The sequence below is a fragment of the Macrotis lagotis genome, chromosome 1 (genome assembly GCF_037893015.1).
Source record: "Macrotis lagotis isolate mMagLag1 chromosome 1, bilby.v1.9.chrom.fasta, whole genome shotgun sequence".
Lineage (NCBI taxonomy): Eukaryota > Metazoa > Chordata > Mammalia > Peramelemorphia > Peramelidae > Macrotis > Macrotis lagotis.
In genome coordinates, this window is record NC_133658.1 from 187341806 (window position 1) to 187369107 (window position 27302).

Genomic DNA, 27302 nt, shown 5'->3' on the forward strand with positions numbered 1-27302 from the left:
ATTGGCACTGAAGTAATGGCATCCTAATGGGATGTTATGTTTTGGTCATCTGGCAAAAGCAAAGGTAAAGGTCAGTATTGTAGAGAATGTTCAGAGCAGAAGTATAAAGTGGGATAGGGGATCTGATTCCAATTTCGAAGACATGTATATCTTCAAAATTGGAATCAATTCCCTATCCTACTTTATACTTCTGCTCTGAACATTTTAGAAAAGAATCCATGAAAATTATAGTAGACACCCAGAATAATAATACACCCAACTTCTCCATAATACTTGGCTATTTCAAAATGTTTTAGATGGAAAATTTTAAGGCATTAATAGCAAAGCAGAGTCACTGACTTATTAACAAAGCAAATTGGTGGCAGAACTAGCAAGAAAGTTGAGAATTACTGATTAGATGTTTCTGATCAATTTATCTTATAAAACTGTTCCCAAATCTCTATGGGCAATACCCTTGAAATTAAGTTGACAACTTATTGATGGAAAAGTAACCAGATATAACATTAGGAAAGTCAATTCTAAAGGAATAAAGGGGTAAATGAGAGTGAAGTCTGTTTTCTGATTCAAGAGAATTTGTATTTTTAAAAACATTTTGACTATGCTTAGATAATTCTAAATACTTAACTCATCTATTTTTCCAATAACCACATAAAAATCTTTTTATGGAGGAATAGTATGCTAACATTAATGAGAAATATGTGTTGTTTAGACCAACAATTCACCTTGCCCAATAATGGGGCCCCAAAAGAGCAAGGAAATATTTTTAATGCTTTTGATTGTGAGCCCAGGAAAAAATGTATACATTTTAAAAGTCATAGGTGGGAAAGAGAGAGAGAAGAAGAAAGAGAGGATAATAAAAGAAAAAAATTTAGTCTGAAGGAACTGTTTCTAGGCACATCTATACAACATTAAAAGGTAAATAAATAAAATTGAAACATCTCAAACCCAATACAACAATTTAGCTGGCTTTTATTCTCCTAATGAGTAGTAAGCCAAAAGAGTTAAAAAAAAATCAAAAGATTTTCCATAATCCCCAGATTTCTTATAACCCTCCAATTCATATTCTCAGCATTACTGCCTAAAATTTGATTTCTTTTAACTTGGTACTCTTGTAAAATTTTTACCTAAATTCAAATACACTTATACTGTTTAACACATGGACATTTCTTAAAATTTTATCTCTATGACAACTATATTTATTAAAATATTTCTATTCTTTAAGACTTACTCCCTTAAATTTTAAAATTCAACATGGATGCAGAACAGTGTATTAAGTACTGAAGCAATATGAAGTTTAGATAAAACATATGAGATCTACTCTTATGAAATGTATAATCCAGTAGGGTTATATGATATATATATTTAAATAACAACTGCAAAATATTATGAAATGTAATGGAAGATCCAAGGAGGCAAAGGTTATTATCAGAGGGCAATATCAGAGAAGGTTTCATTAAGAACTTAGGATTCAAAATTTAACTGGAGTTTTAAATTAATTCTACAAGCAGCATCTTGGAAGGGTTAAAAATTCAAGGCATAAAAATTAGCAAAAGTCACAAATGCAAAAAAATGCAGGACATGTACAGGAGACCTAGCTTGCAGGGAACATAGAGTACATGAGAGGAGAAGCACAAGATATGGCTGGAAAAATAAGATGGTGGCAAATTCTAAAAACGTCTTGAGTATCAGACAAAAAAGTATGAATTTCATTTAGCAGGCAAAAAGGAAGACATTAAAAGTTCTAAGTAGAGTAATGGCATAACAAAATATATTCATAAGGAAGATTAGTGTGAATGGAGGAGAGGGCAGTAGAGGCATAATTCAGACTGAAATGCCTATACTAGGAGTAGTAGTGGGAACAGAGAAGAGAAAATATATTCAAAGATTTTGTAGAGGTAGAATACAAAATAACTTCTTAGAAATAAGAAGTAAAGGAGAGGAAAGAGTCAAAAATAAACCCAAAGTCAGAAATATGGGTAAAGGAACAAGTGATTGTGCACAGTGAGTAAATCTGAAGAAAGTGTGAGTCTAATGGAAAATTCATTTGATTTGTATTTTTAAAATATTTTTACTATACTAAAATACTTCAGAATAGGCAAGTAATTTTTCATCCCAGTAACCATAGGACATCTCTACATGGAGGAACAGTATGCTGTCCTTTATAGAGAGACAAACTAGAATTATAAAATCATAGTATGTACTAGATTCTGGGGATATAAAGAAAAAAATTCCTTATATTCAGAGGCTTAGGAAGAAGGAAGTGGGACTTCATAAAACCTTTCTTGACTCCCCAATTCTAAGTGCTTTACTTCATATCACTGACTATGTGAAGTCTGTAGAGGTAGATATATTGCATATGTATATGAATACATATATATATATGTATATTTATATATCACCCATGTTTACTTATCCATAAATACTCCCCCCCCCAGTAATTGGAGACAGACACATAATAGTTATTCAATAAATGCTTGTTGATTGATTGATTGATGGATCTTGGAGTTCCAAAAGTTTGGGGAAAAGGAAGGGAAAGCATTCCATGAATGGGGAGCAGTGTGTGCAGAGGTAAAGACATTGGAGACAGAATTTTCAGGAAGCAGAAGTAAGCCAGTTTGGCTAGAATGTATTGTGTCTGGAAGGGAGTAATGTGAAATCATCCTGTGAAGACAATCTGGAGTCAGACTGTGAAGGATTTTAAATGCCAGAAAAAAGAGGATTTTTTTTTATTCTAAACCTAGAAGCAAAAAAGAGTCGGTGTATTTTCTTGACAGGCTCAAACGTATGTGTTGGAATATCAATTTGACAGCATTTGGACAATAGACTGGAGAAAGGAGAGAATGGAAAAGTGACACCTATTAAAAGTCTAGCAAGTTACAGGAGAAAGATGAAGGCCTGGACTAAAGGATTCCACATGTAAGTGGATGAAGAAATAGAAGGATGATATAGATACTGTAAAGACAACATTAGAAAGACTTGGCAACTGGTTGGCTGTGGGAAGCTGAGGAAAAATGAAGATTCAAGAATGATTCTTATGTTGGGAGCCTAGATAATTGAAATATTTTATCTCAACAGAAATGTATCAGTTAGGAGGAATACTGGTTTGAATAGGAAAGATAATTGAGTTCTCCCTTGGATCTCTTAAATTTAATGTGTCTGTAGGACATTCAAGTGGCAATGCCCATCAGGTTTTGAAAATGTGAGACTAAATTCAGTAAACAGGTGACAGGTGTATACTTTAGATTTAGAACATAAAGGATTAACAGTTGAACTCATGGGAGTTAATGAGGAGATCACCAAGAAAATGGAAAGAAAGAAATGATTCATATACATTTGAAAATTTTATAGGGAGAAGCAAGTCCAGGAGGGCTGGAAAAATCTTAAGCATGGAAATTCTGAAGACATAAAGAAAAAAGTTCTGATAAAAAGGAGGAAGTATCTAAACATATGGATAGAGATGTATAGGAAACTTTTCAAAAGCCATTTATTTTAAATAGACTTAGATTTTAAGAAGATGGCAGCAAAGACAGATAACAAGATAAATGTGGCATAGTCTATGTATGATGTTGAGTGCCAAAGCTCAGAATAATCTAAAGCTGGAGAAGAAAACTCAGAACAACAAAACGTTTTGCTTTTTCTTGCTATATTGAGGAAAATAGAAAGGTCAAAGAAGAAATAGGACCACTATTTGGGGTAGTTGAAGCTATAAAATCTGATTACAAAAAAAAGACAGAACAACTAAATTCTTACTTTGTTTCAATCTTCTCTGACAAAGAGAATGATTTGTGGACTGGAAAGGGCAAATCAAAAATGGCTTAACAGAGAGGTCATGCCCAAGATAAGTAGGGAACTGGTAAGAGAACAATTATTGGCTTTTGATATATTCAAATCACTGATACTGAAAAAATAAGTCGATATGATTGCCCCATCACTGTGAGCGATCCTTGAATTTGAAGAATGGAGGAATTTAATTAGGACTGAAATAATTAAGATCAATATTGTTGGGGTGGCTAGATGGCGCAATGAATAGAGCACCGGCCTTGGAGTCAGGAGTACCTGGGTTCAAATCCGACCTCAGACAGTTAATAATTACCTAGCTGTGTGGCCTTGGGCAAGCCACCTAGCCCCAATGCCTTGAAAAATCTAAAAAAAAATCAATATTGTTTTCAGAAAATGGAGAAATGTAGACTGAAAACTATAGACCATCATGTTAATCAGCACTTAGCACAGTTCCTGTCTCATAGTAGCTAGTTAATGGTTATTGATTCATTGACTGATTAAATTACTACTCTTGATTGACTCTTCTAAAATTTTTCCTTTTTCCTCAAACCCATATACATGTAGAGCATATATGTATATATATATATATGTATAAATATATACATATATATTCTATATGTATGTGTGTGCATAAATTGTGATTAAACCCAGAAAAGCTGAAAAGAACTTTTAAGGGAGATATGAATAGAACAAACACAGATAGAACCTTCAGGGGAATGTCCAAAAGGATCTTAACAGATTAGAGCATTGAAGCAAATCTGGGAAGATGAAATTCAGTAATGATCAATGTAAAATCTTTTTTCATGGACAAAATTCATTTTCACAATACAAGATACCTCCAGTTCTCATTTTCTGATACATTCTCTCCAGTTCATTTTAAAGATGAGGAAACTGAAGCAAACAAGGTTAAGTGATTTGCCCAGGGTGACACATAGTAAACATCTGAGACCAGATTTGAAGGCAGGAAGATGAATCTTTGTGACGCCAAATCTGACACTCTAACCACTGTTCTCCCTAGCTATTCTCTTTGCATCAATAATTTGACTCTAAATACCAAACAGAGCATTTTGTATTTGATCCTAAATATAATAGAGAGCCATTGCACCTCATTGAACAGGGGATAGACAAGATTCAATCTATGCTTTAGAAAAATAGCCTTGCTATCTGAGTGGAGGATGGCTTGGAGTAGAAAGAGACTTTAGTCAAGGAGCTCAGTCAGAAAGGTATTGCAATAATGTTGGCAAGAGTTGATGGGAGTCTATGATCTAAAGGTGGTGGCTTGTGGGAAGAGAAAGAAGGGCAAATATGTGAGAGATTGTGAGGACTGAAATGATAATATTACCAATAGATCAATTATACGAGGTTTATGAGAATGAGAATGAGGAGCCAAGGATTATTTTGAGGGTGACCAGGGAGATGGTGGTGGTCTCAACAATAATAGGGAAGTTCAGAAAATGGGAGAGTTTGGGGAAAAGATAATGATCTTTATTTTAGTCAGTAAGACCCAATCTTTGCTAAGAAAACCCCAAATGGGGTCATGAAGAGTCAGACACAATTGAAACAACTGAATAACAAAACTGATGCAAAATATTAAACAGGACAGGGTCAAGTCCAGAGCCTGTCCTTATTGACTCACTAATCATAATACTAGATCTCTTCCACCCCCATTTCCAGTGTTTCCAGGCTCATATCTGCAACCCAGAGTAACCTTAGCATTAAGACTGGATATAGAGGCTATTTTAAAAAAAAGGCTGATAGGAAAGTATCAAAGGATAGCTGTTAAGAGTAAAACAAAGTACAAGTTCAAAGTCAGCAAAAAAGGGGTAATAGTGGACAAATAGCCAGTTCCAGATTGTTCTACCTAAATACAAGGTCGTAGAGTAAAGTCTGGAGACAGAGTACAATTTGGATCTTTTAAATAAATAAATACATGATTAGTTTAACCTTTCTCCAGCATACTAAGCATGTTTCATGGAAACATTTGAAAGTTTTACAAATAAAATATCACAGATGCTAGAATCAACTCTGTCAGTTCCTTCAGAATTCAAAGTAAAAAAAATTAAAATTAAAATTAATGTACTCCAAATCACTCTGAATTTTTTTTCTTTGAATTAGAAAATCAGTACTATTTGTCTCCCTTATAACGGAGTTTTTTTAAAAAGAATGAAATCATTCAAATTGAATTTTGCCTGGAAGCAGCTGGATTTTTTTTCCAATTTCTTCATCATTACGGTGATTTTTATTATTGCCAAGAATTCTACAAAAAAGATTAAAGAAACATATTGCTGTGTAAGGCTATAGACCAACACACTATAGCATGAAAATTAACATTGTGTGTTAATAAACTAAATGAAAAAAAGTTTTGCTTACAAAATAAGGTGTTCCAGAATCACAGAATCAAAGGTTTAAGGGACCTCAGAGATCCTCTCTTCAAAACGATTGATCTTCATATATCTTTTATTTGAAGATGAATCCGGGGGCAGCTAGGTGGCACAGTGGATAAAGCACCAGCCTTGGAGTCAGGAGTACCTGGGTTCAAATCCGGTCTCAGACACTTAATAATTACCTAGCTGTGTGGCCTTGGGCAAGCCACTTAACTCCATTTGCCTTACAAAAAAAAAGCTAAAAAAAAAAGAAAAAAATTAAAAACTGAAGATGAATCCGTGACCTTCGATGTCCTTATGAAAAATATTCATGATTAGTAAAGGTATTTTTCAGGTTTCTTCTGCCAGTTTCATTGCCACTGAAATCAGAAGTAAAAGACTGCTATTAGAAGATCTGAGAGGGTTAGACATAACCAGGGCACCTGCTCTAAGAAAACAGTCTCCACCCTGGTTGGTTGTGTCAGGTATATGAATGGTTGAATCCAAATTCTTCAAAAGAGAATCATCCACCAGCATAACACATCTCTACCTCATTGGCTTAGTAAAAATGAACTCTTCACTATGATCTTGATCACACACTAACCTCTATCCTCTGTCACCAATTTTTATTGGTGAAATTCTTGACTTACTGTTCCAGCAAACTCTTATTTCCAGTCCCTCTGCTTCTTCTACTCCTACTTCTATTTTTCTGAATGCCACAGAAAGAAGTCACACAACACAATTAACTGTATCCATTACAAATTCATGTTATCTAAAACCAACTTAGCCCTTGCTGCAATACAGCAATTCATTTATCCTCTCCTGATTAACTGACATATCATATCATTTTCTGAAATGGCTATTTCAAATCTTCTGCTATCTCTTCCAGGATCCTATGTTCAAACCTCTCAGCAAGGGACTACTTCCTGAGAGGTGAAAAGTGAGAAAACTGAGGTTTCTACCAGATTATCTCTCTTCTCTAATACTTTATAGATCACAATCTTTCTAAATTATCTCCCATTTCAACTCTTTTAGTCTAAAACAATAAATAAAATAAAAAAAATAAAAGGAAGTGACTTTTCTTTCTAAATTATCCTCCATTTGCCTAAAAAAGAAGTGGCCCTTTTCCAAGGGCATGCTACTAAATGTTTAACAAAAGACTCTCAAAAATGTATTCATTACACACTTTTACTTAATGTTCCTTATTAAAAATAAATATTATAAGGTAAATATTATTTTCTTAAATCTATACAATACAGAAAATCAACCCTGATTTGCAGCATTTCCCAGTTTCTAAAATGTAAATCCTTTCACTGAAATTTTAACTTCTCACTATCTCCAGCACACTGCCCTTCAGCTTTCCAAGGTCAAATCCCTCTACTTGTGTTCTAGATTCTAGATCTCATCTGTTTCTTTCTCTTCCAGGAGAGTTTCCTTTAAATCATTCCATCTCTGGGCGGCTAGGTGGTGCAGTGGATAGAGCACCATCTAGTCAGGAGTCAGGAGAACCTGGGTTCAAATCCAACCTCAGACAAACCACTTAACCCCATTTGCCTTGCAAAAAACTAAAAAATCTCTCTGTCTCTCTGTCTCTCTCTCTCTCTCTCTCTCTCTCTGTCTCTCTCTCTCTCTCTCTCTCTCTCTCTCTCTCTCTCTCTCTCCCCTCCCTCCTCCCCTTTTCTGATCCTCACCTTCCACTCAGCAACTAAAATAATATATTACCACATCAATTCCCAACTCAAAAATCTTCATTGATTTTCTGTTGCCTTAAAGATAAAAATGCAAATTCCTCAGGATGGCATTTAAAACCCATGCCAACGTGGTTTAATCTACCTTTCACGTAACCAACATTTCACATCACACCTCCCCCTTCATATATTCTATGATCTGGCCAAACCGGACTACTAGCTATTCCCCAAACTCAACATTCCATCTCCCTTCTTCGTGTCTTGGCACAAGCTGTTCCCTATTTCTGGAATGCAATTCCTCTTCACCTCTACCCCTCAGAATCTTGACTTATTTCAAGACTCAACTGAGTCTTTTTCATAAAGCATATCCTGACCTACCTTGTTTTATGGTTTCTTCCTCCTCTAATTTATTTATATTATTTACATATAAATAAACTCTGTCACCTCCAAATTAGAGTTCTAGGGGATAAAAGGGAGGTTATTCTAATGTCTTGATGGCATGTATTATTTTATTTTTTGGCTTTGTATCTTCAGCACTTAGCATAGTGCTTTACTCAAAATGAGCACTCAATAAATTCTTGTTGGACTGATTTTAATCCATACCTGCTTTTTATGTAAAAAATCTGGAATCTTTGGGAAGAACACTGCCTTCCAGATTTATTAAGTAGTTTCAGTGGTTAAAAAAATTTCTAATGGAAGCAAAGAATTTTCTAGTTTTTCGGTATTCTATGTTCCTGCTTCTCCTTTCTTTTTTTCATGATATATCAGCCACTTACCAAACTATTAATTTCTCCTCTCCTCAGATTTATTTTTTTCTCTCTGGCTTCTTTTGGGGATTATTTTCTTCTTTAGCCCCATTTCACATTCTCCTTTAGAAAAAGCTTGCATTCAGCAAATTTGAGATCAGCAGAAAGATAGCCACAGCATAAACCCTTCATGTCATATACTTCCTGAATTTCATGTGAAACTTCAATGATTTATGACCCTCCCTACTCGTGTCATGTCTGTTATCCAACAGGAACCAGTAATGGAGTATAATCATATGTACAATGCATACATTGCTGATTTTCAAAGATTTTTTAATACAGTGAAATATAACTGAAACCCAGCACACTCCTTGAAGTCATTCATAAAAGACAGAGAATGGAACAAGCATTTATTAAGAGCCTACTATCTGCTACTTATCTTTCTAAATACTTTACAAATATCTGTTGTTAACATGTATCAAATAATATTTACCAATATTGACAATATTCATCAAATAACATACTGCTTGGCTGGAACCTTCTAACCTGAAAAATGGGAAAAAATGGGTGTACTTTGTAATCTAGACCATAAGGTCAATCAGTCAGGAGGAGCTGTCTGATGTCCACCCTTCACACTCTCCAATAAGGACAAGGGAGGAACCCTAGAGGCAGAAGGTAAAGTTTCAGAGTTGATGTGAACTTGTAGATGAAGTCCAGTAGAGGAGTTGGGTAGAAATGATAAACTGTGCTCTGGGCACCCTCTTTTAATGCAAAATCTGAGGGTAAGAATCATAGGAACTATGAATTTATAGTTGGAAAGGATTTTAATGATGAGGAAACTAAAATAACTGGTTCTCCCTCCTGTAAGATTGTAGTTTGAGGGCAGCCACACCTCCATGAAGTTATAATTTTTTTATATTATTAATAGTCAAATAATTTTAGCATTCTTTTTTATTTTTATATTTATTTAAACTTAAGTACAAAACAAGAAAAGGAAAAAATTGCATGTACACAGCAAAACCATAATAGAAGATTCAATATAAAGCAATACATTTATATTTCTTTTTTTTTTTAAGATTTTTGCAAGGTAATGGGGTTAAGTGGCTTGCCCAAGGCCACACAGCTAGGTAATTATTAAGTGTCTGAGGCCAGATTTGAACTCAGGTATTCCTGACTCCAGGGCTGGTGCTCTATCCACTGTACCACCTAGTTGCCCCAATACATTTATATTTCAAAAAAACCCATGTAACAAATATTACATATTTGTATTTAGTGCTATCCATCTTTTCTTTGTTTCCTTAAAATGTTTTTTGTTCTATGCTACAATACATATACACCAATGCATACATACAAATACTCATATAGATATATCTATTAGTGTACATATATATACATATATACATTTGTAGACATATATGTAAGGTCATATTATGCCAATTTCTACATGTCCTCTGTTTCTCTGAAGGTGGATAGCATCTTGGTTCACAGGTTTAGATCTTTCCATATTTTTCTAAATCCACTAGTTCATCATTTCCTTCACCATAGCAATATTTGAACCTTATACTGTCTAGCTATTTTAAATAGTCTCAGCAAATATTTTTTGATTAAATTTATTTTTGCTTTAACTTTATCTGAGATGATGATTACTATCCCTGCTTTTTTTACATAATACATTCTACTCCTGACCTTTAATTTATGTTTGTGTGTCTCTCTCACTTTTTTAGCATTTCCTGAAAGCAACATATTGTTGAATTCAAAATTTGAATCTGCTGTTTCCATTTTATGAGTGAATTCATCCCATTCACATTCTAAGCTATAATTATTTGTTGTTTATTTTCCTCCTCCATATTTTCCTCACTATCCTTCTCACCCTATTCCTATCTCTCCTCATTCTTCAGCTTTACTTCTACTCACTACCTTGACCTTCTGATGTTTGTCCTTGTCCTTGAAGAAAACCATCAAGGAGGTGATTCCATGACATTTACCTGAATTGGATTTGAGTGAGGGGGAGGCTGTGCTAAATCATCAACCTCACTCTCATGGCCAGATATTGATCAGGAAAACTGGAAATGGCCCTGGATGTGAGGCAGTCAGGGTTTAGTGACTTGCCCAAGGACACGCAGCTAATATGTGTCAAGTGTCTGAAGCCACATTTGAATTCAGATCCCACTGAGGGCAGGGCTGGCACTCTATCCACTGCAACCATCTAGCAGCTTTCCTATTCTTTATCCTACTCCCCTTGCAAGAATCATTTCCTTATTCTCTTCCCATACTCTATCCCTTTGTCTTCCTGTATCTCTCTGAATTTAGAAGACTTTTATACTTTTCCAAATATATATGCTGTTCCCACTATTATCCCATTTCCCTTATCCTATTCCATCACCCTCTTGTTTCTATCTGAATTTAGAAGACTTTTTTATCCTACTAAATGTATAAGCTGTTCTCCCTTTAAGCCAGATTTGATATGAGTAGTATTCCCTCTAATAATCCCTCCCTTATCCTCTGCCCCCTGCCCATCCCCTTACCCTCTTATTTCTGAATTTAGAGGTCTTTTATAACCTTCTAGATACAGAAGTATTGTTCACTTTTTAACCTACTCCCAACAACAGAAGGTACTATCAGCCTTCCTCACTAAATTCCCCAAATAAGTTCTACTTCTTGCACATCAATTTATAGAAGATAATTACTTTTCTTTATCTTTGTTCTATAACATTTGCTTTTAAGAATCACATCATACTCAGTCTTTCCTTGGTATTACTCAATTAATTACTAATGACAATTTTAGGCATAAGGTTTCATTTCCATATATAAAAAAATAATTTGTCCTTATTGAGTCCCTTGTAATTAGTCTTGAAAAATTTACCTTATATTTCTTATATATGTTTACTTTATTCTTGTGTCTAGTGTATGTCAAATTGTCTATTAAGTTCTGATCTTTTTTGCAACAAAATCCTTAAAGTCTGTCAATTCATTTAAAGTTCAGTTTTTTTCACTCAGGATTTGCTGGGTATGATATTTTCAATTGCAGCCCCAGTTCTTTTATTCTTTGATATATAGTGTTCTAAGACTTGTACACTGTACTGGAAATTATCTTACTCCCTGAGAACTCTCTAGTGACTATAACCTTCTGTTCTCCCCTCTGGCCTAGAACCAAGACTTCTCTGGAAAGTTCCCAAAGGCAGAAGCATCCTGCCCCACTGATTCTGCCCCCACTGGATCTGTGTGTTTCTTTCCACCCAGATGCAAGATTCAATAACACAACTGGACTTGGTATCTCTTCTCAGCAAAGGTTCCATCAAGCTTCCCCTCTCAGATACCCTGACTCCCCTCACTATCCTGTGGTTGAGACCAAGGTTCCCTCCCAACCCAGTTGCCCCCAGGACACTCAGCTTCCTGTGTTTATACTTCAGTCTGCCAGAACCTTTGTCCTGGGATATTTCCTCAGATCTTCACTTGTGCCAGGAGGACCACTCTTCTGCCCCAACTCTTGGTTATTTTTTACCATCCCAAGGCACTATTTTCCCTTGTTTGTGGAGGAAATCTGGAGAGCTTGGAATTTTCTGATCTATTCTGCCATCTTCCCAGAACCCTCTCAGTATTTATTTTTAAATACTTGAGTTCCTAATTTTAAATATTTGAGTTTCCAAAATTTTGAGTTCCAATTTTTCTCTCCCTCCTCCCTTCTGAAATGATGTAGCATATATATGTATATATATACATATATATGCTATCATGTAAAACATATTTCAAATTCGTCACTATGGTGAAAGAAGAAAAGATCAAAAGAAAAAAACATGGAAAAAAATAAAGGAAGTGAAGAAAATATACTTCGATCTGCATTGAGAGTCCATCAGTTCTTTTTGTGGATGTAGTTAGCATATTCCTCCAGGAGTCCTTCATATTTGTCTTGGATCACTGTGTTGCTAAAAAGACTTGAGTCATTCATAATTGATCATCGCACAATGTTATCAATACTGTGTACAATGTTTTCCTGATTCAGTTCTTCACCTGGCTTCAGTTTATACAAGACTTTAAGGTTTTCTCAAATTGGCCTGTTCATTTCTTTTTGCACAATAATATTCCATTATATTCATATACCAGATCTTGTTCAGCCATTCTCCACTGATGGGCATCCCCATAATCTCTATTTTGATACCACTAAAAAAGGGCTGCTATAAATATTTTTGCATATATAGATCCTTTCCCCTTTTTTGTGATCTCTTTGGGATAAAGACTTAGTAGAGGTATTGCTGGATCAAAAGGTATGAACAGTTTTGTAGCCCTTTGGGCATCGTTCCAAATTACTCTCCAGAATAGTTGGATCAGTTCACAATTCCACCAACATTACACTAACATCCCAATTTCCCCCCCTCCCCACCACCATCCTCTCCAACACTTATCATTTTTCTTTTTTTGTCATATTGGTCAATTTGATAGATATGAGACACCACTTTAAAGTTGTTTTAATTTGCATTTCTCTAATCAAAAATTATTTAAAACACATATTCATATGCCTATTAATAGCTTTGACTTCTTTATCTGAAAATCTCCAGTTCATATCCTTTGATCATGTATCAGTGGGAGAATGTCTTATATTCTTATAAATTTGACTCAGTTCTCTATATATTTTATAAAAAAAACTTTATCAAAAGATACCTGCTGTAAAGATTGTTTCCCAGAGGGGCAGAGTCAAGATGACAGCATGACGGCAGGAATTCCCAGAAGCTCTTCCCCCAAAAAACTCCAGATACCATAAAATTGTGACTTTAACCAAATATAGAGGGGAAGAACCCACAGAGACACTGAGTGAAGTAATTTTCCAACCCAAGACAGCTTGGTGGATCTGTGGGAAATGTCTATTCCACCAGGACCAGGGTTGGAAGGAACCATAGAGCAGCCTGGGCCATAGCCAAGGCTGCTGGAACATACCATCTCCAGCCTTCCAGGAACAGCCTGTAGAGTGCCTGATTCCTGGTGGGCACCTGGGTCCATGCAGCAGGAGTGGTTCCCAGACCTCTTGGCCTACAGATCTCTGGAGACAGCTTAAAGAGTTGATGGAAGAACTCTGCCACACCAGAGTGAGCACAGAGTTCAGAGCAGTGCCAGTCTCAGGGCAACCCCACCCCAGGAATCTAGAAAGTCAGTCACCCAGAAGCTGCTCCCAGAGTGCTCAGTTCACAGACAGTAAGGGGGATGAGGAGAGACTACAGAGGTCTCTCTGGTATCCCTTGGGCAGGATTCTGCTGCTTTGTCTAAGCTCAGATCCAGGTCCCTGTCTGGGGTTCCATATTACCATAGCAGAGCAGGGATTCTCCTCACAGCTCCAGGGCAGAGGGGAGTGCTTGTGGTCATCCAAAGACTGGAGGCCAGGAGAGCAGTGAGAAGCTCTCAGAAGGCATAGGGGAATTAAGGTCCTGGGGGGGTACCAAAACCCCCAAAAAGATTTGGAAGTCATTAAAATCAAGTCATGGACTGAGGAAATGAGCAAACAATAGAATCAAAAGAATCTGACCATAAAAATTACTTTCGTCCCATGGAGAATCAAAATATACACTCAGAAGGTGACAAAGTCAAAGTTTCTGTATCCAAAACCCCCAAGAAAAATAAAGATTGGTCTCAGGCTCTAGGAGACCTCAAAAAAAGACTTTGAAAATCAAGTAAAGGAGATAGAGGAAAAATGGGAAGAAAAAGGAAAACAATGCAGGAAAATCATGAAAACCAAGCCAAAGAAAATACTAAAAGCTCCTAATAAAATAACATGGTAAAATCAGTTTAGGTCAAAAAGGAAAAAGCAGTCCAAGAGGCCAATGAGGAGAATGCCTTAAAAAGCAGAATTTAACTAGTTGGAAGAGGAGATAAAAAAAGTTCTCTAATGAAAATAACTCCTTCAAATGTAGAATGGAGCTAAAGGAAGGTAATGACTTTTTTAAAAAATCAAGAAACAATGAAACAAAACCAAAAAAAATGAAAAACTAGAAAAAAATGTGAAATATCTCATTGGAAAAACAACTGACCTGGAAAATAGATCCAGTAGAGACAATTTAAAAATTTTGGTCTGCCTGAAAGTAATGACCAGGAAAAGAATCTAGGCTTCATTTTTCAAGGGAAAAAATCCAGCAAAATTTCATTGAGATCTGAGAAAACAGAGGGTAAAATAAAAGTGGAGGGAATCCACTGATAACCTCCTGAACGCAATCCCCCCCCCAAAAAAAAAAAACTCCCAGGATTATTGCAGTCAAATTCCAGAACTCTAAGTCAAATAGAAAATACTACAAGCTGCCAGAAAGAAACAATTCAGTTATTGTGGCTCTACAGTCAGGATTACACAGGATTTGGCAGCATCTACATTAAGGGCTCTGATATTCTGGAAGACAAAAGAGCTTGGATTACGACCAAGAAACAACTACCCAGAAAAACTGAACATCTTCTTTCAATGGATAAGATGGACTTTCAATGAAACAGGGGACTTTCAAACTTTCCTGCTAAAACAACCAGAGTTGAACAAAAAGTTTGAACTTCAAGTGCAAGGACTCAGGTGAAGCATAGAGAGGGTATATGGGAAGAGAAAATTATGAGGGATTTAATGATGCTGAACTGATATTCCTGCATGGGAAAATGATATTGAAAATTCATATAAACCTTCTCATTTATAAGAGCAGTTAGAAGGAATATATATATATATATATATATATATATATATATATATATATGGAGAGAGAGAGAGAGAGAGAGAGAGAGAGAGAGGAGGGAACTGAATATAATGGTATAATAAGGTATAAAGATGGAGTCAATGGGTGAAAAAAATAATGTCCTGGGAAAAGGGGAAAGGAAGGGTAGAATGAGCTAATATATTTCACTTAAAAGAGTCAAGAAAAAGCTTTTGCAATTGAGTGGAAGGGGCAAGTTGAGGGAGAATGAGTGAGCCTTCATTCTCAACAGAAATGGCTCAAAGAGAAAATAATGTACATACTAAATAGGGTAAAAAAAATTATCTTTCCCTCAAGAAAAAGGAGAGGAAAGGGATGGGAGGAAGAGGACAGGAGAGAGGGAATATAGATGATAGGAGAGAAGGAAGGTCATGGGAGAGGGTAGTCAGATACAACACACTTCTGAAGAGGGACAGAGTAAATGGAAGTGGGGGGAATAGGATGCAGGGAAATACAGCAAGCAGCAGCAACTCGGGAAAAAATAATGAAGTAATTTCTTTGATGGACTTTTTTTAACTTTTATTTATTTAAGGCAATGGAGTTAAGTGACTTATCCAAGGTCACACAGCAAGGCAATTATTAAGTATCTGAGGATGGATTTGAACTCAGGTCCTCCAGATTGCAGGATCAATGCTTTATCCACTGCACCACCTAGCTGTTCCTCTGAGGGATTTATGATAAAGAATGCAACCCATCCCAGAAGCAGAGCTGATGGTATCTGAACACAGGCTAAAGTATATTTTCTTTCTCACTTCATTTCTCTTGAGGTTTATCTATCTTTTTGGGGGGGAGAGGATGTTTATGTCTATAACAAGACTATTGAGGTAATGTGAAAATAAATAAATAAATCATTTTAAAACATTGTCTCCCAGGTCTCTGCTTTCATTCTAATCTTGGTTGCATTTGTACAAAAGTTTTTTTTTTAATTTTAATATTATCAAAATTAACTATTTTATGCTTTGTAATGCAACCTCTTGTTTGGTCATTAATTTTTCTTTTCCCCATAGATGTGACATGTAGACTACTCTCTCCTCTTCTATTTGTTTCTAGTGCCACCCTTTATGTCTAAATCATGAATCCTTTTGCCCTTGGTATTTGATATTTTGGTGTTGTTTCACCCCTCCATTTCTTAGTCAATATCAGATAGTTTTGATGATTATTGCTTTAAAAAAAATAGTTTATGGGGGCAGCTAGGTGGCACAGTGGATAGAGCACTGGCCATGCAGTCAGGAGTACCTGAGTTCAAATCTGGCCTCAGACACTTAATAATTACCTAGCTGTGTGGCTTTGGGCAAGCCACTTAACCCCACTGCCTTGCAAAAATTAAAAACTAAAAAAAAAATAGTTTGCAATCTTGTATTGTTGGGTCACCATCCTTTGTATTTTTTTTCATTAATTCCCTGGATATTGACCTTTTGTTCTTCCAGATTAATTTTATTACTGCTGTTTCCTAATTCTGTCAAAAACAAATTTGGTAGTTGTTCTGTATGGTCCTGAACAAGTAAATTACTTTAGATAGAATTGCCATTTTTATTATAATTGTTCATCTTATCCATGAGCAATTGATATTTTCCCAATTGTTTGGATTGGACTTTTTTTATATAAAAAGTTCTTTGTAATTGTGTTCATAGAGTTCCTGGGTCTGACTTGGCAAGTAGTCTCCCAAGAATTTTATATTTTTTTACAGTTATTTTAAATAGCATATCTCTTTCTATCTCTTGCTACAGGACTTTGTTAACCATATAAATACTGATGACTTATGCAACTTATCTTAAATCCTCTGCCCCCTTCTAAAGTTATTTAGTTTTTTAATTGATTCTCTAGGATTTTCTGAGCATATTATCATAGAATCACAAAAAAGCAATACTTTTGTTTCTTCATTGCCTATTCCTATTTCTTCAATTTCTTTTTCTTCTCTTATTGCTATAGTTTTTAGATAGATACTATTTATCATTTTAAGGAATGCTCCCATTAATCCTATGCTCTCAATAGTTTTCAATATTGTATTTTGTCAAAAGTGGCTTTTTTTTTAGCATCTATTGAGAATCATATGATTTCTATTGGGTTTGTTATTGATATAGTCGATTATGTTGATAGTTTCCCCAATACTGAAACAATCCTGCATTCCTCATATAAATCCCACCTGATCATAATGTATAATCCTTAGGATATATTGCTGTAAGTACCTTGATAGTATTTTGTTCAAAATTTTTGCATTGATATTCACTAGGGAAATTGGTTTATAATTTTCTTTCTCTGTTTTAACTCTTCCTGGTTTAAGTATCAGCACCATGTTTGTGTCATAAAAAGGAGCTTATATTATATTGCAATAAATTGCTCTTTGAATGCTTGGAAGAATTCATTTTTCAATCAATATATCCCTGGGAATTTTTTTCTTAGGAACTTCATTAATGGATTGTTCAATTTCTTTTTCTATGATAGACTGATTAGGCATTTCAATTCCTGATCTGTTAATCTAGGTAATTTATATTTTTTGCAAATATTCACTGATTTCCTCACATTGCCAGATTTATTGACATATAATTGGTCAAAATATTTCCTAGTGATTTCTTTAATTTCTTCTTCATTGTTGGTTATTTCATCTTTTCATTTGTTATAATGTATATTTGGTTTTCTTCTTTCTTTTTTTTTTAAATAAAATTAACCAATGACTTACCTATCAAGCTTTTTTTCAATACAATAGTTTTTGTTTGTTTGCTTTTTACTTCCAATCTAATTAATCTCATCTGATTTTCAGGTTTTCTAATTTGGTAATCAATTGGGGTTTTTTAATTTGCCCTTTTTCTAGTTTATTTTAGTTGCATGCCCAATTCATAGATCTGATTTCTTCTATTTTGTTGATGTAAGAATTCGAAGAAGTAAAATTTCTCCTAAGTGACACTTGAGCTAAATCCCATAAATATTGGTATGTTGGGGATGGCTAGGTGGCATAGTGGATAAAGCACCGGCCCTGGAGTCAGGAGTACCTGGGTTCAAATCCAGTCTCAGACACTTAATAATTACCTAGCTGTGTTGCCTTGGGCAAGCCACTTAACCCCGTTTGCTTTACAAAAGCCTAAAAAAAAATGTTGGTATGTTGTCTCATTGATGCCATTCTCTTTCAGGAAATTGTTTCTATGACTTGTTATTTGACCCATTTATACTATAGAATTAGATTGTTTTGTTTCCAATTAATTTTATCTTTTCGCTGAATATAATTTTGTGGCATTATGATTTGAAAAGAATACATTTAAGATTTCTGCCTTTCTTTGATTTTGAGGGTTTTTGCCCTAATACATGGTCAATTTTTGTGTGGGTGCCATGTACTACTTAGAAAAAGGTATATTCATTTCTGTTCCCATTCAGTTTTCTCTGGTATATTTAACTTAAGTTCTGATGTATCTAACTTTTCTAATATGTTAATTACCTCCTTTCTTTCCTTATTATTTTTGGATTAGATATATCAAGTTCTGCAAGGGTACAGTTAAGGTCTCCTACTAGAATAATTTTGCTTTATATTGCTTAACTTTTTTAAGAATCTGGATGTGGGGCAGCTATAGGACAGTAGATAGTGCACTGGTCCTGGAGTCAGGAGCATCTCAGTTCAAATCCAGCCTCAGACACTTAATAATTACTTAGCTGTGTGACCTTGGGCAAGTTACTTAACCCCGTTGCCTTGCCAAAAAAAAAAATCTGGATGCTATACCACTTGCTGCATAAATGTTTAATATTCATACCGCATCATTGTTTATGGTACCTTTTAGCAAGAGGTAGTTTCCTTCCTTATCTAGGTTTATATTTAATTTTACTGTGTCTGAGATCAGGATTGCTTTTTTTTTTAACTTCAGCTGACATATAATAGATTCTGCTCTAGCACTCTACTTTTACTATGTGTGTGTATGTCTGTATGTTTCAAGTGTATTCCTTTTAAAAAAAAACATATTGTAGAATCCTGGTTTTTGACCCACTCTTCTCTCCACTTAAATTATATGGAGGAGTTCATCTCCTTCACACTTACAGTTAGGAAGAGTAACTGTATTTCCCGCCATCCCACTTTTCCTCCAGCTGGTCCTCCTCTTTCCTTCCTCACCAGTGTTTTGCTTTTATCTATCTCCTTCCCTGATCTGCTCTCCCTTCTGTCAATCTTCCTAACCCCCCCTTTACTTAATCTCCTCCCCTCCTACTTACCAATTAGATAAAATAGATTATTCAGCCAATAGTGTATGATTTTCCTCTCTTTGAGTCAGTAATGATGAAAGTGAGGTTCAAATGATACCTGTTACCCACCCTTCCATCCTCCTTTCCATTGTAATAGGTCTTTCAAGCTTCTTCATGTGAAATAATTCACCTCATTTTAATTCTCCCTTCTTTCTGCATTTAGTATATTTCTCTTTTGCATTCCTTAATTATTTTTATGTCATTTCCTCAACTTCACCTAATACCTGTAGCCTCTGAGTATATTCATTCTAACTATGCTATTAGTGATATATTTTTTTAAAGAATTATAAGTATCATCTTCCCAAATAAGGATATAAACAATTTGGTTCTTCCAAATCCCTTACATTTTCTTTTCCCTTTTTACCTGTTTCTGCTTCTCTTGGGTCTTGATAATGGAGATCAAATTTTTGGCTTAATTCTGATCTTCGGGGAGGCTAGGTGGCACAGCGGATAAAGTACCAGCCCTGGTGTCAGAAGTACCTGGGTTCAAATCCGGTCTCAGACACTTAATAATTACCTAGCTGTGTGGCCTTGGGCAAGCCACTTAATTCCATTTGCTTTGCAAAAAAAAAAAAGACACAACACAAAACTTAATTCTGATCTTCTCTGTATGAAAGCTTAAAACTGTTCATTTTATCCTGATTGTGGCTCCCTGATATATTACTTTTTTCTGACCACTTGCAATAGTTTTTCTTGACCTGATAGTTCAGAATTTTGGCTATAATGTATGAAAGTGGAAGCCCTTCTATTTCATTGAATTACCATTTTCCCTTGGGTTTTTTTTATGCTTCATTACACTAGGTAAGTGATTATTGTTTTAGTCCTAGTTTGCCTTCCAAAATAACATGTTCCATGATCTCAGATCTTTTAATATCACAGTTACTATGTCCTGTGCAATCCTGATTGTGACTCCCTACTATTTGAATTTTTCTGACTACTTGCAGTAATTTTTCCTTAACTTGCCAGAAATTTCCTCAGAGTTTTTATTTTGGGATCTCTTTCTTGACGTGATTGGTATATTCTTTCAATGTCTATTTTGCCATCTGGTTCCAGAATATCAGGTCAGTTTTCCTTGATAATTTCTTGAAAGATGCTGTCCAGATTCTCCTTTTGATTATGGTTTTCAAGTAGTCCAATGAATCTGATCTATCGTCTCTTCTGGATCTATATTCCAATTAGTTGCTTTTCCCATGAAGTAGTTTTCATTTTCTTTTATTTTTTTCATTCTTTTGTATTTGATTGATTCTTGAAATCTCAGCTTCTAATTGCTCAATTCTAACTTTTAAGAAGTTGTTGCATTTTTTTCTCAATTCACTTTTGCATTTCCTTTCTATTTTTCTATTTATTCTACTTTTTAAAGAGTTGTTTTCTTTAGTGCATATGTTAATCTCCTTTTCCATTTGGTGAGTCCTACTTTTTAAGCACTTGTTTTCTTTTTCCAAACTGTGAACTCTTTTATAATTCTCTTCTAGCATTCTAATTTTTTCCCAATTTTTCTTCTACCTTTCTTATATGATTTTAAAGCTCCTTTTAGAGTTCTTCTATTAGCTCTTTCTGAGCTTGAGACCACTTCTCAGGTGTTTTGATGTGTTTTGACATTATTGTCCTCTTCTGAGTTTATACCCTGATCTCCCCTGTCACTATAACTTCCTATGGTCAGATTTTTTTTGTTCTTTATTCATCTTTTTTTGACCTTTTCCCATTCTTTTAATTTTTGAACTCTGCTCCCAGGGTGTAAGGGGCACTGTCCAAGACATCTTGTGTTTCTCGGGCTACCTGGTTTGTACTGATGTTACCCTGAGGTCCACAGGGGATCCTTGAAACTGATGCTGCAAATTATCAGATGAAGAAATCAAAGCTATCTATAGTCATATGAAAAATTGCACTAAATAATTATTGATTAGAAAAATGCAAATTAAAGCATCTCTGAGGTACCACCTCACACCTCTCTGGTTGGCCAATATGACTAGAAAGGATAATGATCAATGTTGGAGGGGATGGGAGAAATCTGGGATACTAATGCATTGTTGATGGAACTGTGAACTGATCCAAACTTTCTGGAGAACAATCTGGAATTATGCCCAATGGGCAATAAAAATGTGCATAGCCTTTGATCTAACAATACCACTACTGTGTCTATATCCTAGAGAGATCATGAAAAGGGGTAAAAACTCTACATGTACAAAAAAATTCATAGCAGCTCTGTTTGTAGTAGCAAAGAATTGGAAATCAAAGGGATGTCCAATTGGGGAAAATTGTGGTATATGTATGTGATGGAACACTATTGTTCTATTAGAAATCAGGAAGGATGGGACTTCAGAGAAGCCTGGAAAAAGTTGCATGAATTGATGCTGAGTGAGATGAGCAGAACCAAAAGAACATTGTACACCTTAACAACCACACAGGGTGATGATCAACCTTAATGGACCTGCTCACTCCATCAGTGCAATAATCAGGAACAAATTTAGGGGATCTGTGATGGAGAATACCATCTGTAGCTAAAAAGACCAAAGATTATTATCTTCAATTTTTAAAATGTCCTTTTCTGTATTACCTAATTTTGCTGTCTAATATTTTCTTTCTTCTGTAAGGATATGTTTTTTCTCTCAACACATTCAGTTTTATTATATGAATATAGCTAGAGTTTACCTATTTCTCTGGGGCTACACTGAAGCACATGAAGATTCTCAAAGCTGTAATCTGCCTGTTCCCCTCATTATAGAGAGGCATAAGGGTAAACCTGGCATTGGTATTTGCCTACTCCACAGCAACATTCAGGATCTACCACTGGTTTACTGAGGTGGGATTTGCTGCTGGCCTGCAGAGCCTGTCCTGAACGGAGTTCCCTTTTATCTGAGTGAAAAAGATTCTTACAGCAAATCTTCCAAGTTTCTTTGGCTCAAACATTTTTTCACCCCATTTTTTGTTGGTTCTGCTATTCCATGATTCTTGTTGGACATTATTTTATGATTATTTTGAAGTGAATATGGAAGAGTAATGATGATTTACTACTTACTTCACCTATATGTTCTAAAATTATAATAGCTATTAGACTGATAATTCTCATTTTGGTTGTTTAGCTAGGGCACTGGGCTTGAAGTCAAGAACCTGAATTAGATTCTTGCCTCAAACACTTCCTCATTATATAGCTGTGAGTGGGTCACTTAATCTCACTCAGCCTCAGCTTCTTACTTTAAAGCTTTTCCTATGCTTCCCTCACCTCTTACCATAGTCTTTCCCTTAGTATCATGGGTTTAATGGTTGTCTATACTAAAGACTCATGGATCAATATAGCTATCACTAACCTCTCTACTTTTAGCTTCAGTTCTAGATCATCATTGGCCTCTTGGACTTTTTCAAACTGGGTATCCTGGAAATCTCTCAATCTCAGCATGTCCAAAATTGAACTTATTTTCTCTTCCCAAAATCCTCTCTTCTTTGAGACTTCTTTTTATCAATAACACTATCTCAAGTTCAAACTCCTGGCAGTATCCTCACGCCACATGTCCAATCAATTGCCAAATCTTGACAATTCTAACTTCACAATGTTTCTTGCATCTAAGTCCTTTTTACTTATAGTGATACCACCTTAGTTAAGGTTGTGATCACTGCTTATCAATATTCTTTCAACAGCTTCCTAATTTAATTCCTTATCTCAAGTTTCTCACCACTCTAGCCTATCCTATACACTGCTTTCAAAGCAATTTTCCTTAAGTACAGATCAATCCATGTATTTCCCATACTCAATCAACACTGTTTCCTCTAAAATAACATATACACTATTCCTCTAGAATAACATATAAACTCCTCTAACAAGCTTTTAAAGTCCTATGCAATCTGGTCCTAATCTATCTTATTATCTTCATTAGAAAGAATCACCATCCTACATTCCACAATCCAGCCAAATTGGCCTTATCTCTGTTGCTCATATATGATATTAGATCTCCCATTTCCATACCTTTGCACTTATCCCCTAAGGTTGAAATACACTCTTTAAATCTACCTCAAAGTCCCTCTCTTCCTTTAAGATGGAGCCTAAATACCATTTCTACTTGAAACCTTGCCTGATTCTCCTCAATTGTTCAATACCCTGCCTCACAATTTAAGTTGTTTTTAATTACTATGCATATATCTGTATTTATTCACTCCATTATAATTGTGTGTATTTGTTATCTTTCTGATTAGATCGCAACCTCTATATTAGTAGAAAGTTGTTTCATTCTTTGTAATGTATCCCGAGTGCCTGGCATAGTGCCTAATATAAAGTAAGTGCTTAGTAAAATATTTGTTGATTGATTTATCCATCACATATAAAGATTGCTTTTTTTTTCTATTTTCAAGTCAAATCTAAAGGACTATTTCAAAAAGCTCACTTTTCTCATCATCCTCCCACTGAATGAAATTATTCTCATTTACAAACTTTCTTTAGAAGTTATAAATATAGTGTTGGATAATTAAGATGGCAAGACATTCTTTATTAAAGAATTGGAGTAACTTATTTATCCCATGTCTTTTCTGAAGATATTTTTACTACAAATGAATATTTTGGTTCTGTGAAAAAAACAAACAATTTACCCCTCTGTTTACAGGAAAAGAAACTTGACCCAATAGGTCCTCATTCCCTTTTCCTGATACTTTTAAGATTTTACAAAAACATGTTCAATCAATTTAACAAGTATTTATTTTGTACCTACTATGTGCTGTGTTAAGGGGTAAGACTATAAAGAGAGGCAAAAATCATCCCCTCCCTCTCAAGGAACTCATGGTCAAAGAGGAAGACAATATGCAAATAACTATGAATGATGAAAATATATACAGGAAAAATTATAAATAATAATAGATGGAAAGCACTACATTAAGGTTAATCAGGAAAGGCTTCCTATAGAAAGAAAATTTTAACTGGAACTTGAAGGAAACAGAAGATGAAGACAAGGAAGACAAGAATTCCAGGAAGCATGGGGGACAGACAGTGATAATGCATAGAGTCAGAAGATGAATTGTCTTGTTCAAAGTACAGCATGTATATTAGTAGGGAATTTAATTCTATTTACAAAAATTATTCCTTAAATAGAAGTCTTAAGGAAGCTAATTACATAATGTGCTGGGTAATTTAATTTCTCATCTTATTTCATTTATTCATTCTCATTCCACTATTTCATTTTAGGCCTTGGATATTAAATTTGAAAGAATTTCTTTCTGGGGAGTGTGACAGTTTCTAGAAATATCTAAACTCACTACAATAGTTGCTAACAATGGTACTGATGGCTTGGATTTTTGAAGTGCTAAGATTTACAAAGTCCTTTGCTCCCAACAGTTCAATGAGTTATTCAATAGATACAATTATTATTCCCATTTTATAAACAATGAACTGATTTCCCTGGTAAATAGAAAAGCTTACATTCCAATCAAGGTCTTTTGACTCTAAGACCAGTGTTCTTTCTGCTACAAGACACTACACCTCCCTCTGAAATTCATTTCTTTAGGTATCCCCATCTTAATACGTTTAAGTAAAACTCTCCCATAAGACTTTCTGCATAGTGCTTTGAAAATCTGATCAAATATTCTTTAAGCTAAAAATGATTGAGGAGATAGATAACTATATTTTTATAACTCTCAAATTAGATACCATAGAGTATCAAAGAAAGAAAAAAGAATGATATCTTCAATACCCAGAAATGGCAAAATGCAAAGAAATGAAAAAATGCAAAAACCAAGAAAGGAATAGCCATTGGTATATTTGATGTTATAAGAATCACTGGAACTTTATGGGATAAAACTCAAAACTGGACTGTAGATGTACATCTTAATTTTTAAAGAAGGAAATATAAAAGCATTTGGGTAGAGCTATTTATTTTAAAAAAGGTATACTAATGTGAGAAAACCTATGCATCATGGAAAATTTGGGTGAAGATCAAAGAAGGGAGAAACAGAGTGATTTTGTAATTAGAGTATATTTCTGACAACCTAGGAAAGGAAGGGGAATGAGGAGACTGGATAACTGATGACAAAAATCTTGGAGGTATAACTAATAACCTGAATGACAAAAGTCACAATTCAAAAATATCTTGATGTGTTAGACTAGAAGTACTGAGTTGAAGTATACTTAAAGTGGAAATGTGAAGATCTTAAGTGTTAGACTGAATATAAAAATAGGAAATTAACAATGAATAAATGTCAAGTTTTACACTTGATAAAGGAAGGGATCAAATATTTATTAAGTTCATACTATGTATCAGACATTGTACTAAGCACGGTACAAATAGTATCCTACTTCATCTTCACAACCACCCAGGAGATAGGTGCTATAATTATTCCCATTTTACAGTTGAGGAAACTGAAACAGATTAAAGATAAGTGACTTTCCCAGAGTCACACAGCTAATAAGTGACAGAGATTGGATTTGAATTCAACTCATCCTGAATCTAGGTCCAGCAGTCTACACTGCATCACCTACCTGCATATTGGATACAAAAAAGTCAACTTCACAAGTTGTCAGACTTCATCTGTTCTGGGTGCCACAGTTTTAGAAGTTTAACCATTGCTAAACTGGAGAGCATCCAGAAAAAGCATTGTGAAAGGGCCCTGAATTCCAGACATATGATGCTCATTTAACTGGGAATCTTCACCCTAGAGAAAACTTGAAGGTTAGGTTAGACTTGTACAATTTGGTCCCAGAAAGCAAAATCAAGAGTAACGAAGAGTTGCAGCAAAGCAAATTTGTACTTAATATTACCAAAATCTTCTTAACAATTATGTCAGTCCAAAAGTGGAATGAGGATGCAGGGAATGGGGGGGGGGGCAGCTCTTTCCCTGGAGTTTTTCCATCAGATAATCCCAACCACTTGTTAGGGAGTCCTGTAACAGAAAGCCTTTGGAACATGGTGGCTCTGCTCACTTCAAAATCTCAGATGCTGTTATATTCTATGTGTCCTTATCAACAATGAGTGAGCACATGAATTAAATTGGGTTTTTTTAGGAAATGAGAAATAGGTTGCTATGAACTCATTTTTTCACCTCTTTAGAATTATTATAGAAAGATTACTGTTTTTGTAATCAAAGGATAAATTTGAGCTCCAGCTCTGAGTCATTATCATTGTAACCATATGAAATACATTGAGGTTCTCTGCACTTCAGCTTCCTCATTTGTCCTAGAATCCCAGGGAAGTATTCATCCAACTTTCTTTTGTAGTTTTCTGGTGAAGGAGAACCCAAAATCTGACCAGATATCTCAGATGGCTTTCAGATAATGGGTTGAGAGGAAGTATTTTTTTAATATCAAACCTAAATCTACCTCATTAAAACTTTACCCATTTCTCCTAATTCTGTCCTTTTAAGCCAAGCAAAACATCTCCAATACCTCTTAAGGCAGCTAGGTGGCCCAGTGAATGAAGTACAGGTCTTCAAGAAGACCTGAATTCAAATCCAGCCTCATCTTCATAACTTTGAGAACCTGAAGAAGTCACTTAACCCCTATCTACTTCCACAACTATAAAGTAGGGATAATAATAGCACCTATCTCCCAGGGTCATGAGGATCAAACAAAAGAATATTTATAAAATTCTTAGCACAGTGTTTTGTACATAGATAAATGCTTATTCTTCCCCTCCCCCCAAGGGACTTCTCTTTCCCCCTCCCCAACTTAATGGAACATTTCTTCAAATTCTTAAACTTAGATTTCCAGATTCAGTTCCTCCTTCCTCCCACCACTACCATCAAGACTTCCATACTTCAAGTTAAGTATTTAACTTTTCCTTCAGCTGTTCTTTATATGGCATAAACTTGAATCCATTCACCACCCTG